Raw genomic sequence first — 16,512 nt, 5'->3', positions numbered from 1 at the left:
ATCAAAAGACCCTTGGAAAATAGAAATTATTTCCTAAGTCCCAAAATGGTGTTTTGTGCTAATGGAGTCAAAGTTGTAACAGGGTCTTCAAGGAGCAGGTCGATAATTTCCAGAATCGAACAATGATGCTTTACTGCTGGGCACACAGCTTGTACTCTTTCACTCCAATGGGTCTCGGAAAAGCTTTGCAAAGATAATTAGATGCATTGTTTCAAGAATTCTCAGTGATCAGGGCTGTCGTGAACGGCGGCTGACGACGCGCCTTCCGCGTATTAACGAGAGAGCGAACGGGTTCGAATGGGATTCGAATCCGCGAACTCCAGGGTAGAAAGCCTGTGATTTAAAAGTAGCAGGCATATGAACGCATGTATATATCAAGGGAAATGATAGGAGAGTTTGCGTATATTCATAACTCATAATTCATAAATGACAGTAATAATAATAAGAGAAATAACAGAATATTTCAAAGAAGGATTTAGAATATTCGATGTTGCTTTGGGAGCTCGTAAGCCAAGAGCTTTGTGTCTCAATATTGTGAAACATTGTGTAAGTCAAATGCGCACTTCTTTTGGGTTAGAAATCTACAGAGTCACGTGTAAGAGACGTAGAAACAGCTTCCAAATATTCTAGAACAATGTGTGTAATGCAACGTGACAGGGTGGTTCCGTGCGCAACAACCAATCGGAGAACAGTGCAGTTGTGACGTGAACTAGTGACTTGTGGTGGTAGTATATGAATCAGTAGGATTATTCGAGAAAGAATAGAAGAAACTATATAACTGGGTAACTTGTAAACAACAGGGCTTTTTGACTCACGACACTCGAAGAAGGCTTTTCGACGGTAGGCAGTATCGCGCAGAAGAGTGAATAGTTAATTAGGGAGAACTGTTGGAGTACTGGTAGACTTAGCATTCAGTCGCAGACGCAGTAAAGTGATAGTAAGATAGAGGGGTATCAGGCTCTTGAACTGAGTGTGACTTGTTGCTGAAAAATCACAAAGATTCTCCACACCGATTGTCAAAGTAGGTGTTGGAATATCAGCTTATAGACTAGCAGCTTAATTGTAATTGGGATAATTCACATCGCCGCGAAGATTAACGAGTTCCAGGGATACCTACGCAGAAGAGGAGAAGACAAGAAGAGAAGAGTGAAGACATCAGCTGTACAAGAATCAGCTATACTCCGTAGTTAAGTATTCAACAGTAAATATATGCATTATAAGTATTCTTGTGTGTACTAGGAACAAAACTTAAAGACATTCTCATAGATCTGAAGTTGAGAAGGGATTGAGAGTAAATGGTGTCAGAGATTTTATATTGTATGTATTATTGTATATATTGATGTGTGAATATCCTGGGTGTAGAATATAATTAGTGTTTAAACTTTGCCAATCTGACTATACGCTCCCAGAACTCCGAACCAAAGTCCTCAGCCTGTTGTACATCCCTTAGTGTCACGACAGGTGGACTTAAAATTTTTGGTGTGCAGATGAGGGGCAACAATTAATTTACGGGAAATTAATAGAAAATTCGGGTGTTCATTTGTTGTGAATATATACAAGTATAATTACGATCACTTTAAGCGCTGCTTAGTGATCGGGAATAAAGGTGAATAAATTTGTAATCGTATTTGATCACTGTTTCAGGTACATTAAGAGGAAGGCAACGGGAAAGGAATTCAAGTCGTTCGAGTCGCTTGGAGGCAGAAAGCAGACAGTAGCAGTTATTCGGGAACAGTCAATCCAGCTCGGAGTCCAGCGATTAACCAGAGAGGGTGAGTCAAAAGCCAACTCATAATGGAGGGTTCAGATAGAAATGCTAGTCCTACCCCTAGTAATGCAGAAATAATGCATGATGCAAGTGGAGTGTTGCATGCCCACTTTTTAACAGTAACAGAGGCTTTAAAACTCATAGGGGCTGAATTTGATGGCTTACACAAAGAAAGATTGCAAGAATTTTGTGAAAATGTTGAAATGGCAATAGGGTTAGTTAAGCCAGAAGAGCGCGAACTATTTGGCAAATTAATACTCACTAAAATCACGAAAGATGCGCGTAGCAAACTACTGGTGAGGGCCGATATTGAAACGTGGAACAATATAAAGGGAGCTTTACACGAATACTATTCCGAGAGACGAACTGTAGACTTCTATGCATGTCAGTTGTTTGCCGCCAGACAGGGTAAGAACGAAAGTATCGCAGAGTGGGCCCATAGAGTTGACCGCATGGGAACCGAACTCCGGAACGCAATGGTCCAGGGTGAACCATTATTTGCCAGAGAATACCAAATACGGGTGGTACGTAAGTTAGTAAAGGCTAGCTTTGTACAGGGTATCAGAGACGAGAGAATACAATCTCTCATCAAGAGCCGGGACGCACAAACATTAGAACAGGCGGTCAACATTGCCACAGAAGAGGAAACAGCGATGGTTTCCGCTCAGGCTAAGCAACAGCTCATGGGTCAGATAAGGAAACCAGCCGAAACGAGAGTGAAAGCATACACGTACTCAGACAGACAGTCACCGCGAATGACCGGGCAAACACCCCGTAAATTAACAAATAAGAGGGCGAACATTAGAGTGATATGCTATAATTGTAATTGTGAGGGGCATATAGCTAGGGACTGTAGAAAACAGAAAGCCACCAAGAAAGGTCCACCTATCTGCCAATATTGTCAGAAGGTAGGCCATATAGAAAAAGACTGTAGAAAGAAAACTAGGGAAAAAGATGAGGATAAGTCACGAGAAATACACATTTGTGCAATAATCCGATGTTATAATTGTGGCAGGACGGGACACAAACAGTCTCATTGTCGCGAAAGGCCAAAGCAACTCAGGGAAAGAAAATGTTTCATTTGCGGACGAAAGGGTCATTTACAAAGAGTCTGTTGGTTCAAAGACCAAAAAGAGAATAGTGCAAAATCCTAACCTCGTGAGTACGCGACAAGGGGACATGAAAGGGATAAACAGTACGTAGACGGGCCGAAACAGTATGCGAAAGGAAAAAGTCTTCATAATAAAGATTTAAACTAAACAGGGACCACCACAACGGGCCTAAGGATGAGTCCCAGCAAAGCAAAGGCCCATGTAGGAGCGCAACTCAGAAATGCGCAGATAAGTCATGCAATTCCCCGCGACAGATTAGTAGAAACCAGTCCACTACAGAAAGGGATCAATCACGAAGGGAACATGATAGATCAGGTTCGATACTCGTGCACGCCAAAGAACGGGATAGACCTTTCAAATTTTTGATAGATACAGGGGCTGACATTAGCCTAATCCGGGAAAAGAGTATACCAAAGAAAGAGATTCACTATCGTAAACCGGTAGTAGAGCTCTCAGGCGTAACTAAGAAGACTTCACGCACTCGGGGATGTGTTATACTGCACATAGGGGATTCTTCCCCTGAATTTCATGTTGTCGGAGATGAATTTCAACTTTCGTCAGATGGCCTCATAGGGAGAGACCTTTTACAACAGAGTATAATTAATTACAGAGAAGGATATGTAGAAATTTTCGATCGAAGGTACCCAATGGGTTTAAGTGTACACGAAATATGCCAAATAAGTATCACCAACCGGGATAATTTGAGTGCATTAGAAGGCACAGTCGAAATTGGAATACGAGGTCAGGAGAACCTGCTTCGATTCTTGTTAGATACTGGGAGTGAAGTATACCTTATAAAGAGACAGGTAGTGCCAAAGGAAGCCATGATCGCTAGAGAGCCTGCCATTAAATTGAAAGACGTAGATTCAGAGAGAATCCGAACCAAGGGCACCGTACGACTTCCAATAGGGGAGTCAAACGCAGATTTTCATATAGCGGGTGACAACGTACAGCTCAAATATGACGGGATTGTAGGCAGAAACATACTCAATGATAGTATAATAAATTTCAGAGAAGGTTATGTCATATTAAAGGGTGAGCAACATCACATAACGATGAAAACTGCTCAGCTCCACACAATCTGTCTCAAGCCTAGATCAGAGACGATTATTGAAGTGAGAACGGACAAAAAAGTAGCAGAAGGTGTGATTGACAGAAAGGAAATTTTGCCAGGAGTATACATAGCGAGTTGCTTAACAAAGGCACGCAATCACAAAGCAATAGTGAGTGTGCTTAATACGAGGGAAACCGAAGTAAACTTCGAAAGCCCCATATTCCCTGTACAAGAGCTTGAACCTATGACAATCTCAGAATGTATCGAATAAAAGAGAGTGAACCAGGTAACACAAGTAGAACAGGGAAACACGAAATCTCGAGAACAGAGAGTGATAGAACAATTAAGGATCGACCATTTGGCACCTAAAGACCGAGAAGAGTTGTATGCTATCTGTTCAGCATATAATGATATTTTTCATTTAGAAGGGGATAAACTAACGTACACCGATCTGTTACAACACGAGATTAGAGTCAGGGAAGACCAACCTCCAATTAACGTGAGACCTTACAGGTTACCTGAGGCTCAAAAGGAGGAAATTCAAAGGCAAACTGACGACATGTTGGCGAATGAAATAATCGTACCTAGTAAAAGTGCATGGTCAGCGCCATTATTTCTCGTTCCCAAGAAACTGGACGCTTCAGGGAAACAGAAATACAGGGTGTGCATTGATTTTCGTGCTTTAAACAAGGTGACAATAGGGACAGTATTCCCAATACTTCTCATATCAGAGCTCTTAGATGCTTTAGGGAAAGCACGGTACTTTTCTACCATGGATCTCGCGTCAGGGTATCATCAGGTGCTAATAAGGCCAGAGGACCGTGAGAAGACGGCATTCTCAGCTTTAGGAAAACATTACGAGTATTTACGTTTGCCCATGGGATTGAAGGATTCGCCGAGTACTTTTATGAGGCTCATGACAACCGCCATGTCGGGCCTAAATGGTGTTAAATGTCTTATTTATATGGACGACATTTTGTTCTATGCTAGTTCCATAGAAGACCATAATCAGAGACTACGAGAAGTATTTCAAAGACTCAGGGAACACAGGCTAAAATTACAGCCAGATAAGTGCGAATTTTTGCGAACAGAAGTAGCATTCCTAGGTCATATCATTACCGAGCATGGAGTGCAACCAGATGAGCGAAAGATTGAGGCGGTATAGAATTTTCCTAGGCCTCAAACCACAAAACAATTAAAGGGATTTCTAGGCTTAAGCGGGTACTATCGGAGATTTATTCCTGAATACAGTAAAATCGCAAAACCTTTGTACGAACTCCTGAAGAATAATGTCCCTTATGTATGGGCAGACAAGCAGGAGGCAGCCTTCAATATTTTGAAGCAGAAGTTAACGGAGAAACCCATATTACAGTACCCAGATTTTGAGAAGCCATTCATTCTCACTACGGATGCAAGTGGCGAAGCCTTAGGCGCTATATTATCACAGGGAGAATTAGGGAAAGATTTACCAGTGGCATATGCAAGCAGAACTCTGAATAAAGCGGAAAGAAACTACTCAGTCACAGAGAAAGAATTACTTGCAATTGTATGGGGTGTAATGTATTTCAGGCCATACTTATTCGGGAAACACTTCACAGTAGTAAAAGATCACAAGCCACTGAAGTGGGTATTTAATGTGCAAGACCCATCATCCAGGTTAATAAAATTCAGATTAAAGTTAGCCGAATATGATTTCACGATAGTGTACAAGACGGGCAAAACAAATAAGAATGCGGATGCATTGAGTAGAATTCCCATTGTACCTGAGAGAACGGTACAAGTGGTGAGTTCAGAGGGAACTACTCCCCAAGGGACAGGTGAAACAGGTGAAACCGAAAGAGTAGATAAGGAGCGAAATGATCTCGTGGACGCGAAAGCAGAGAGGTCAGGAAAAGAGGTACGGATCGAAGACTCCGACTCCGAGGACGCAATAGCGGAGGAGAGTGAGTCCGAAGATGAAGGCGAAACACCTGTTAAAGAGCGAAAAGACTTAACTGAGGAGGAAAAGTTAGCAATATTGCGTGATGCCCATACGTCCCTTGTAGGCGGACACCAAGGGATCACAAGAACACTAGCACGTATTAAAGATGTTATACGGTGGCCAAATATGAAGAAAGATGTAGAAACATTTGTACGCTCTTGTCCTTCGTGTCAGAAAAACAAAATTACAAGTCCAGGGGTTAGAATGCCCATAATTTTAACAGACACACCGAGTCAAGTATTTGAGAAAGTAGCAATCAACGTCGTAGGACCCCTGCCGGTTACAGAGAGACAACACAAATATATACTTACCTGTCAAGACCAGCTGTCAAAATATTTAATTGCCAGTCCAATGGTCAATCAAGAAGCTGAGACGGTAGCAAAAACACTAGTAATGAATGTAATTGCCATATTCGGGATTCCAAGTAAAATTCTGACAGACATGGGAAGTAATTTCATGAGACAAACTTTTAAGAGATTATGTAAAATTTTGAGAATCGAAAAAATTCATACAACGGCATTCAGGCCGCAATCAAACGGGAGTACTGAGCGATCACACCGCGTGATCATAGAATATTTGCGTCATTACGAATGTAAAGAGCAGAATGACTGGGATGATTATCTACCAACAGCTACTTTTGTGTATAACACTTCTAAACACAGTAACACAGGGTTCACACCATATGAATTGATATTCGGGCGAAAGGCTAATATACCGGGAATTTTGCAGAGAAAACCAGAGCCTACTTATAATGAGTATCAGAATGTAATCGAAGGCCTAACCCTTAGATTACAGGAAAACCATGAGATCGCACGCAAAACTCTGATTCAGAGCAAGGAGTGGGAGAAACAAAATTATGACAGAAAACAACGGGAAATAGATTTTCAGGTAGGCGATAAGGTATTATTAAGAAATGAAATCTTGAGACGAAGGAGGTCATCAAAATTTGAACCACCATACAGAGGACCTTACGAAATAGAGCGAATTGATGGTGTAAACTGCTTGTTGAAAATCAACAAGAAAGGTAAGCTAATCAAAATACACAAAAACCGCCTAAAACTTTTTGTGTAGAGGGTCGAAGCACAGACCACAGGATGGAGGACCGCCCCGATTTAGGCCACGGTAAGATGACACTTCTCCTTACTCCGACGGCGCTTTGGAAGTATCGATGATTGCTGGTAGGATTAGTTTGAAATATCCTGCCAAATCACGACCTAAATTTCATGAGAAGTTTTTAAGAGATTCAAACCTAGATTACCCAGGGGCTAAGAAATAATTGGTGGAGCGGAACACATTGTGTTTTATCGTGAAACCCTTCAGAAAGGTTATGGTCCGTGAGAGCCTAACCCAGTTGTCATCTCACACATCGGGATTCGAACCGAGAGTCCGATCTTATAGAGTGACGTTAGAGATAAACGAGGAGATATAATGATATAATATGTGCATACGACAACGTGAACAGAGAGATCCAGTTTAACTAAAAGTGAAAAGTATAATAATAATAATAATAATAATAATAATAATAATAATAATAATAATAATAATAATAATAACAGAATACAGTGTTGAGTAGAGCGAAGGGATGTTTGGACTTGACCAGCTCAAGCTTACTTCATGGCACTCATCAGATAACAAAGCACTTAGCAAGGGACACTGTTAGAACACGGCAGCCAGGCCGCTACGGAGAACAGGAAAGTGAGTCTAATGAACCTTGAGCGAAAGTGTCCTTCAGTAGTTGCATATACGGAAGTAAAAATGATCTAATAACTAAACAGGGGTACACAAATTGGGAGAGCTATATGAAATATGGTGGTGGCTACTCTTAACAAAACCACATTCGGGATACGAACCCCAACACGGGAAACATTCATTAGGGTGATACCATGTGCATACCACATGACATGATGAACATAACTTGCATTAGAAATGAGTTACCATGAATTATTATAACAGTGTTTGAAACATATGTAATTGCAAATTTTTGCATAAATATAGTACTCCTACAGTACGGTACAACAGAGACTTTTCTTTGCAGGTCACCAGTAAGGAAACAAGAAGACACACACTACATTCAAGATGTATTGGATAATTTATGTAGTGCTTGTAGTATACTTTCAGGGAAAAGTAGTTGGAAATGGGATAGATTTTTCAGATAACTCCGTATGAGAAAACCCCAGGGATATATTTTAAAGATAAGGGAAACGTACAATTGTCTACTACAGAATGGAGATTGATCACTTATGTCAATTTAAGTAAATTAGCAGAGGCATACACAGTAATTAGGAAGAACATACAGAAAACACAAGTGTTATGTTATCAATTACAGAGTGAATTGAATTTTACTTGCCAACACGAAGTGCAGATGGAGATTAATCGCTTACAGAGAGTACAGGAATTAAGGGACACTTTGAAACAATTTACTAAGAATACAGTGAAACGTGAAAAGAGAGGTTTATTTAATTTTATAGGCACATTATCGAAAACATTGTTTGGGACGCTGGACAGCGAAGATGCTGAGATGTATCAGAATAAAATTTCAGAATTAGAGAAAGAACAGCTTTCAACACTTAAACTTGCGAAGGAACAACTTACGGTCACACGATCTACATTACAATCATTGAACAATACTTTATATGATGTAACAGCTAATGAGCTAAAATTAAACAAGAATTTAGAACAGATAAAAGAGTTTTTGGGAAATGAAACAAGTCTATTAAAACGCGAGTTCACTCAATTAGATATTGAGATTGCCATTAACCGACATTTGATAGAGATAGAGGACCTCATTTCACAGGTGTATGATCAATATAAGGTAATATCAGATGGAATAATGTATGCACAATTAGGGATTATTAATATGCAAATTTTGAGCCCTTCTGAGATTTTAAAAGCTTATAGGAAATCCCAAGATCAGTTTCCACAAGGGATGACCCTCCCTTTAGAGTTGGATATGGCTCGAGATTATTTAATTTACAGGATTGCAACTGTAAATGCATTCATAAATAAGAATATGTTGGTGTATGTAAATGAAATGCCTCTAAGTGACAAGAAAAACTTTCAGTTATATAAGATAATTCCTTTACCTACGCTAATGAAAGACAGTGATGATAATGCAAATCATGATAATGTAAATATTGTAAAAGAATATGTTCATATCAGGGTAGAAAAAGACTTTGTTATTATTGATTCAGAGCAGCAGTTATATGCATATTTAAGTAAAGAACAAGTGAAAGACTGCAAACAAGTAGATGAAATTCACAGAGTGTGTACATCTAGTATTGTGTTAAAATTGGTACATGGACAGAAAGACTGCATTTTAACTTTATTGAAAGGGACAACAATAATGCCAAGTGAGTGTAATAAAAACATAATCAAAGTTAGTCAGCTTGTATGGTTACCTGTAAGTGACAATAAATATTTATATTTGACTCCATCACTTACAAGGATAACAGTAGTTTGTGAGGAAACACATAATGTAAATTTAGTAAATGTAGGTATAATTACAATGTATCAACCTTGTACAATTTACGGACCAGATAGTAAGATGCGGTCCACAGGTAGTGTTAACACAACTTATACGAAGGATGTAATTCCTGACATTTTATTAGAATATGAATGTTGTGAATATCTTAATAGTGATATAAAACTAAATGACTTACCTGAGTTAAAAGAGGTACCACTACACAGTCTACTAACACATATAGACGATGTTAAAAAATTCAGGAGTAAAAATTGAAGATGTGGAAAATTTAATATTGGAAAAGGAAAAAGAGTTGTATTCAAAGCAATTACATGCTGATATCAATGTGTATAAAATCATAGTGTGGACGATAATGGCTATTGTAGCTCTAATACTTTTGTTAACATGTTGCAAGTGTTGTCCTTGCTTTGCTGTACTCGAATTTGCTTTAAGCAGAAAATCATTAATGAGAATAGGGTTAAAGAGAGGTCATCAGATGATGACTTAGTGGTCCATTTTGAGAGACCAAGGTTAGCGAGTAGTCGCGCCAGTATACATGATTCAGAAGTCAGTGTAGTTGCAATTGAAGACACAGCAACAGTACAAACACCCAGTAGCTTGAGATATAAAGAGAAAGGTAGAGTTTAAAGATAATAATGCCACATAGGGGAGACATTCCACATCCAGGGAAATTGTAAGCAAACACGAGTGTCTGACAGAAGTGTTTGCGTCAAGAGGACGCAAAGCACTTCTTCCCAGGCAGGGGAGGTGTCGTGAACGGCGGCTCACGAAGCGCCTTCCGCGTATTAACGAGAGAGCGAACGGGTTCGAATGGGATTCGAATCCGCGAACTCCAGGGTAGAAAGCCTGTGATTTAAAAGTAGCAGGCATATGAACGCATGTATAAATGAAGCGAAATGATAGGAGAGTTTGTGTATATTCATAACTCATAATTCTTAAATGACAATAATAATAATAAGAGAAATAACAGAATATTTCAAAGAAGGATTTAGAATATTCGATGTTGCTTTGGGAGCTCGTAAGCCAAGAGCTTTGTGTCTCAATATTGTGAAACATTGTGTAAGTCAAATGCGCACTTCTTTTGGGTTAGAAATCTACAGAGTCACGTGTAAGAGACGTAGAAACAGCTTCCAAATGTTCTAGAACAATGTGTGTAATGCAACGTGACAGGGTGGTTCCGTGCGCAACAACCAATCGGAGAACAGTGCAGTTGTGATGTGAACTAGTGACTTGTGGTGGTGGTATATGAATCAGTAGGATTATTCGAGAAAGAATAGAAGAAACTATATAACTGGGTAACTTGTAAAGAACAGGGCTTTTTGACTCACGACACTCGAAGAAGGCTTTTCGACGGTAGGCAGTATCGCGCAGAAGAGTGAATAGTTAATTAGGGAGAACTGTTGGAGTACTGGTAGACTTAGCATTCAGTCGCAGACGCAGTAAAGTGATAGTAAGATAGAGGGGTATCAGGCTCTTGAACTGAGTGTGACTTGTTGCTGAACAATCACAAAGATTCTCCACACCGATTGTCAAAGTAGGTGTTGGAATATCAGCTTATAGACTAGCAGCTTAATTGTAATTGGGATAATTCACGTCGCCGCAAAGATTAACGAGTTTCAAGGGATACCTACGCAGAAGAGGAGAAGACAAGAAGAGAAGAGTGAAGACGTCAGCTGTACAAGAATCATCTATACTCCGTAGTTAAGTATTCAACAGTAAATATATGCATTATAAGTATTCTTGTGTGTACTAGGAACAAAACTTAAAGACATTCTCATAGATCTGAAGTTGAGAAGGGATTGAGAGTAAATGGTGTCAGAGATTTTATATTGTATGTATTATTGTATATATTGATATGTGAATATCCTGGGTGTAGAATATAATTAGTGTTTAAACTTTGCCAATCTGACTATACGCTCCCAGAACTCCGAACCCAAGTCCTCAGCCTGTTGTACATCCCTTAGGGTCACGACAGGGCTGCTAGTAAAAAAGAAGTACAAACTCTCAATGTTACCAAGAAATGTCAGTATATCATGATTCACTTTAGCAGCGTTGTTAATACCAACACTGTTCAATGAGTGTGCTCTGCAGGGTGAATAGTTGCAAATTTGTTTTCTAAAAGTATTCTTGAGTAAACTTCACTAATATAATGTCTGCTTGTTTGAACCCTTGTCCTAACTCTGTGCATGACAGTCAAGCAGCACTTAAAGAGTTTCCAAGGTGGAGTTCTTGTCTCACCTGCTTAAATTCAATAAATCTCTCACAAATTTCACACCAATTAGTTTCTTTGGTTTGAATAACATAAGCAGATTAAGAACATTATGTTCTGGTGGCAGATGTCTGGGGTCACATCACTATTTTCCATAAAAATTGCCTCTTCTTTTTGATTTAAAATTGTTCTTAAAAATTTTCTCCCTATAAGGAAATATATTTATGTTTGAGAGTATCCTGATGAATTGTGAGACTGGCCTCACTGCTTTTGTCCTTCTACTTTGGCCAAATGATCACGTGTTATGTCATCATATTAACCAATCAGTTCCATTGTTTCCAAAACCTTGTCATTGTGAACATCACATATTTGAGTACTTTTCCCCTAAAAATTAAAAAGAAAAGTTCTGGGCCGGGGGTCTGGCCCCTAGTACCAGGAGGTACACTTGAACCCTCAGCCCCTTGTGGTGGCTATGCATATATTAACATGTATGTACATACACTGATACCCTCAAGGAATGTTTACACCATCAATGCAGTAATTAAAGCTATGAGGACTTTTTCCTATTTGTGACACTCACAACCTGACTTTTAACCCTTCATCATACCATCAACAGCTGCACCTCCAACCTCCAACCTCCTTCTTGGTAATGAGACTAAGAACGAGGTGCAGGTTGGAAGGAAGTAGAGTTAATAAAGTTTGTGGAAGTAAGGAGAAATTAAAGGAACTTGAAGGAAATTGAATCTAGTGAAGAAGTCAGCTGAGATTAACATGATGGCAAGCACAATTAGCAGTCATACAAATTTTAGTGAAAAATGAAATGTAAGTACTTTAAGGCAGAAACAGGTTCCAAGAAGGACATTTCAGAAATCATTAATGAATAAGCATCTATGCGAGGATATGCAGAAGGCAGAGGTCTTCAGTCAGCAATATATAACTATTGTTGGTTACAAGCAAAATGTCCAGACAAAAGAGGTGACTAATACTAATGAAGTATTGAAATTTACCCACGATAACAAAGACATTTACAATACGATACAAAATTTTAAAACTAGAAGAGCAGCTGGAAATGATATGATTTCTGGGGACATACTATAGACAATGGGTTGGGATGTAGTGCCATATCCAAACTACTTATTTGATTACTGTTTATATGATGGAACTATACCAAATGAATGGAGAGTTGCTTTAGTAGCCCTTGTGTATTACGGAAAGGGTGATGAACATTAAGCCGAAAATTACAGGCCAGTCAGTTTGACATGTGTTACATATAAGCTATGGGAAAGCAATATTTCTGATTATATTACACATGTTCGTGAAATTAATAACGTTATACAGTTAAATTCTTTTGGAATGTTATCTCAGATATTAATAACTGGTTCAACAGAAAGCAGTTCATGCTTAGAAGATATTATTCCACTGATGCTGAACTTGTAGGATTCTAGCAAGATATAGCAGATACTATGTCCTAGATTCAGGAGGTCAAGTGGAATGTGTCACAGTCGACCTATCCTAGGCATTTGACAGGGTAGATCAGGGGATACTAATGGCAAAAATGGATGCAACTGGACTAGACAAAAGAGTGACTGAATGGGTGGCCATATTGCTAGATAACAGAACTCAAAGAATTAGAGTAGTTGAAGCATTATGTGGTCCTGTAATCGTTAGAAGAGGAATTCCTCAGGCAGTATTATTGGACCTTTATGTTTTATTACATGATATGAGTAAATAACTGCAGTCAGAGATAGGTTTTTAATTATGTTATACTGTAGAGATTAATAAATAAGTTACAACATTTTGAGCAATTGCAAAGAGACCTTGACAAAATTTAAAAACTAGAAGAGCAGCTGGAAATGATATGATTTCTGGGGACATACTATAGACAATGGGTTGGGATGTAATGCCATATCTAAAGTACATATTTGATTACTGTTTATATGATGGAACTATACCAAATGAATGGAGAGTTGCTGTTGTGAGATGGACAGCAGCTTGTGAGTTTCACTAATAGGAAAAGTCCTCTCAGTTTTAATTACTGCATTGAATGGGTGAAAGTTCCTTATAATGTAAGTATGGTACATAAGTGTTAATATAACGAAAGATCCTCATTGGGGTAATCATGTAAGTGGTGTTGTAAATAAAGGGCAGGCTACACATCTCTGCACATTGTTATTAGGGTATTTAGGAGTTGTACTAAGGATGTAGAAGAGAGGGCATGTAAGTCTTTGGTAAGACCCCAACTAAAGTATGGTTCCAGTGTATAGGACCCTCACCATGATTAGGGCCTACTCGATTCAAGAACTGGAGAAAATCCAAAGAAAAGCAATTTGATTCTTCTGGGTTATTCTGCCAAAGTGTAGCATTAAAAAAACATTGCAAAGTTTGGGCTGGGAAGACTTGTGAGAAAGAAGGTGGGCTGCTTGTCTAAGTGCTATATTCTGAGCTCCCATCGAATGACATTACTAGACGAATAAGTTTCAGTGGTATTTTTTAAAGTAGGAAAGATCACAATATGAAGATCAAATTGGGGCAAATATTTATTTATAGGAAGAGGAGTTAAGATCAGACTAAATAAAAAACAGATAGGGAATCTGCCACCTGGGTGACTGCCCTAAATGCAGATCAGTGGTGACTGATTGATGTCTGGTCAACAGATAGGTCGATACCAATACAGTCCATTTGATCTCCTGAATGTAAAATCTCTGTTATACTGGTAACTTGCTGGGAGCCACATTGGAGCAATCTTCTATCAAACCAGTTATTAATTTTGTAAACATGTCTAATATAATCAGAAAGACTGCTCTCGCAAAGCTTACATGTCATACATGTAAGCTGTAATTTTCAGCTTTAAGTCTACCACCTTCCATTTATACACATTACATCTCTCCATTCATTTGGTATAGCTCCTTCATGCAAACAATAATCAAATAAGTATTTCCGATATGGTACTATACCCAAACCCATTTTCTTTAGTACCGGTACGGGTATATCCCCAGAAATCTTATCTTTGTATCTTATCATAAAAGTGTTACCATTGCTAAATTTCAATACTGTACTTGGTTAGTACTAATAACCTGCTCTGTGGACTTTTATACTTGTAACCAACATACTGCTGACTGATGCTCACATAGCTACCCACCTCGTTCACTTATGATTCCGGGATTGTCCTTCTTGGAACCTGTATCAGCCTTAAGTACGTAAATATATATTACCATTTTTCATTGAAATTTGTATGACTGCCAATTGTGCTGACTTTATAGCTAGATTCAATTCCCGAGTAAGTTCCTTTCATTTCTCCTTAGGTCTAATTCTACAAAAAAATTTTTAAAAGAAATAGGCAATCTGTGCACCACAACATTAGGATTCTTCCATACTTAGATAATGAGAAGGTTAAGTTCCAGTCATGGGCGCCCATATGACAGTTTGTAGGGGGGGGAATGAATAGCGGTAGAATAACACCCATGGTATCCCCTGACCATTAGTGGGGGGCGGTACTATCACTTCTATGTAATACTGACTTTTAAATCATTTTCTTGAAAGAAAAACTCCTGACTAAATTAGATTTTTGCCTTTCCCTGAGAGCTAGGGGGGGGGGGAGGAGGCGCCCCCCCCCCCCCTGCCCCCGGGCATGGGCGCCATTGGTTCCAGTCCTTCTGACTAACAGGCAGAATTGGATTCACCCGCAAACACACATCTCTTGAACATACGAGGGAAATACAGTAGCTCAGAATAATTAATTTAAAATATAACAGTACAAATCCTACTTTATAAGCAAACCTGTGTACTGAATATTTACTTAATATAATTTATCTTTCATAGTTGTTAACAGGAAACATGGTTAACTCGTCCTTAAACGTTGTTTCTGCTTCGATTTGCCCTTCCATAATTGGTAATTTTGATACTCAAATGTGCGGTATATGGAGTGGTTGTTTTCTTTGTCAAAACCCAGCTTCGTGATGCGATTCATTAAGTGTTTCGTAGAGAGAGTATATTCGTATGAAAAAAGACTACCGTAACGCTTATAAATGTTTTGAAACGCAATGACTAGGAGTTCCTTATCGAAGTGGCAGCCTTGTTGTTTAATATTGAGGTCTCTTGGTTATCGAGACATGCCGCTGTGATCTGTGCACTTTTATTCCATGAATTACGTTATATCTGTCCGCTTAGTTGTGGAATTGTGGTTGCTCTAATTTTTCACTGAAAACATAAGCTGTAACGCGCAAACCTGTTAATTAAGTTTGAGTTTCTTTTATCTGCTCTTGTCAGTCGTCGAGACTTCAATAAGGAATTTAATATCATATCTCATCAGGAAAGAGTTTTGAACATATATTTGCATTGGAAATCAACACAGGATCCTTTGTATTGCCATTCAAGAAATAAGAATCTGAAGCCGCCATTATTTGTATACAGGCAAAGTAAGTCAAGTCAGCACATAACAGTTGCTTACATTAGGTTTCATCCACAAGTTAATGGACAACAATAACATTTAAACGTATTTATTGTACTGTATAATAATAATTTATTTAACGCGCACAATGTGCAAAGAATTACTGTATAAAACAGTCTTCGTTGCAAAATTTCACCAGTGATTCTGATCGCTGTTTACAATTTAAAACATGGTACCTAGTACAGTGTGCACCACATCTTAAACATACACAGTTCAAACCTGGTTCATGATAACGCTTTATATTACACAGTTTATAATGGAACCCATGAACGGAGAACCTTGTCAGCAGGTGTCGCAGTTCATATCCACCTTGAACCCACTCGCGATTTAGCATGGCATCGGTAGAGTAGAAATCTTCCCAGATGTCAGCCTTCTTCGATCGTAGCCTCGAAGCAGATGTATATAGGGTGTTGTTGCTGGAAGTAACAACTGTAACCTTAGCTCCTCCACATAAAATCCC

The 16,512-nt window shown here is 38.9% G+C and overlaps 1 protein-coding gene across 1 annotated transcript in view; it reads left to right on the top strand.

The window, feature by feature from the left end:
* The first annotated feature begins 15,782 nt into the window (after window positions 1-15,782).
* Window positions 15,783-16,512, top strand: part of LOC136875116 (zinc finger protein OZF) — a 198,389-nt gene continuing 197,659 nt past the window's right edge. The window contains exon 1 of the mRNA XM_067148847.2: window positions 15,783-16,020. The gene's annotated coding sequence lies outside the window, so the exon portion shown is untranslated. The remainder of the gene's footprint in view (window positions 16,021-16,512) is intronic.

This window comes from Anabrus simplex, chromosome 5 (assembly GCF_040414725.1).
Source record: "Anabrus simplex isolate iqAnaSimp1 chromosome 5, ASM4041472v1, whole genome shotgun sequence".
Taxonomy (NCBI): Eukaryota; Metazoa; Arthropoda; class Insecta; order Orthoptera; family Tettigoniidae; genus Anabrus; species Anabrus simplex.
Note: the sequence above shows the minus strand (reverse complement) of the source record. Positions and strands in the feature narration are given on the sequence as shown.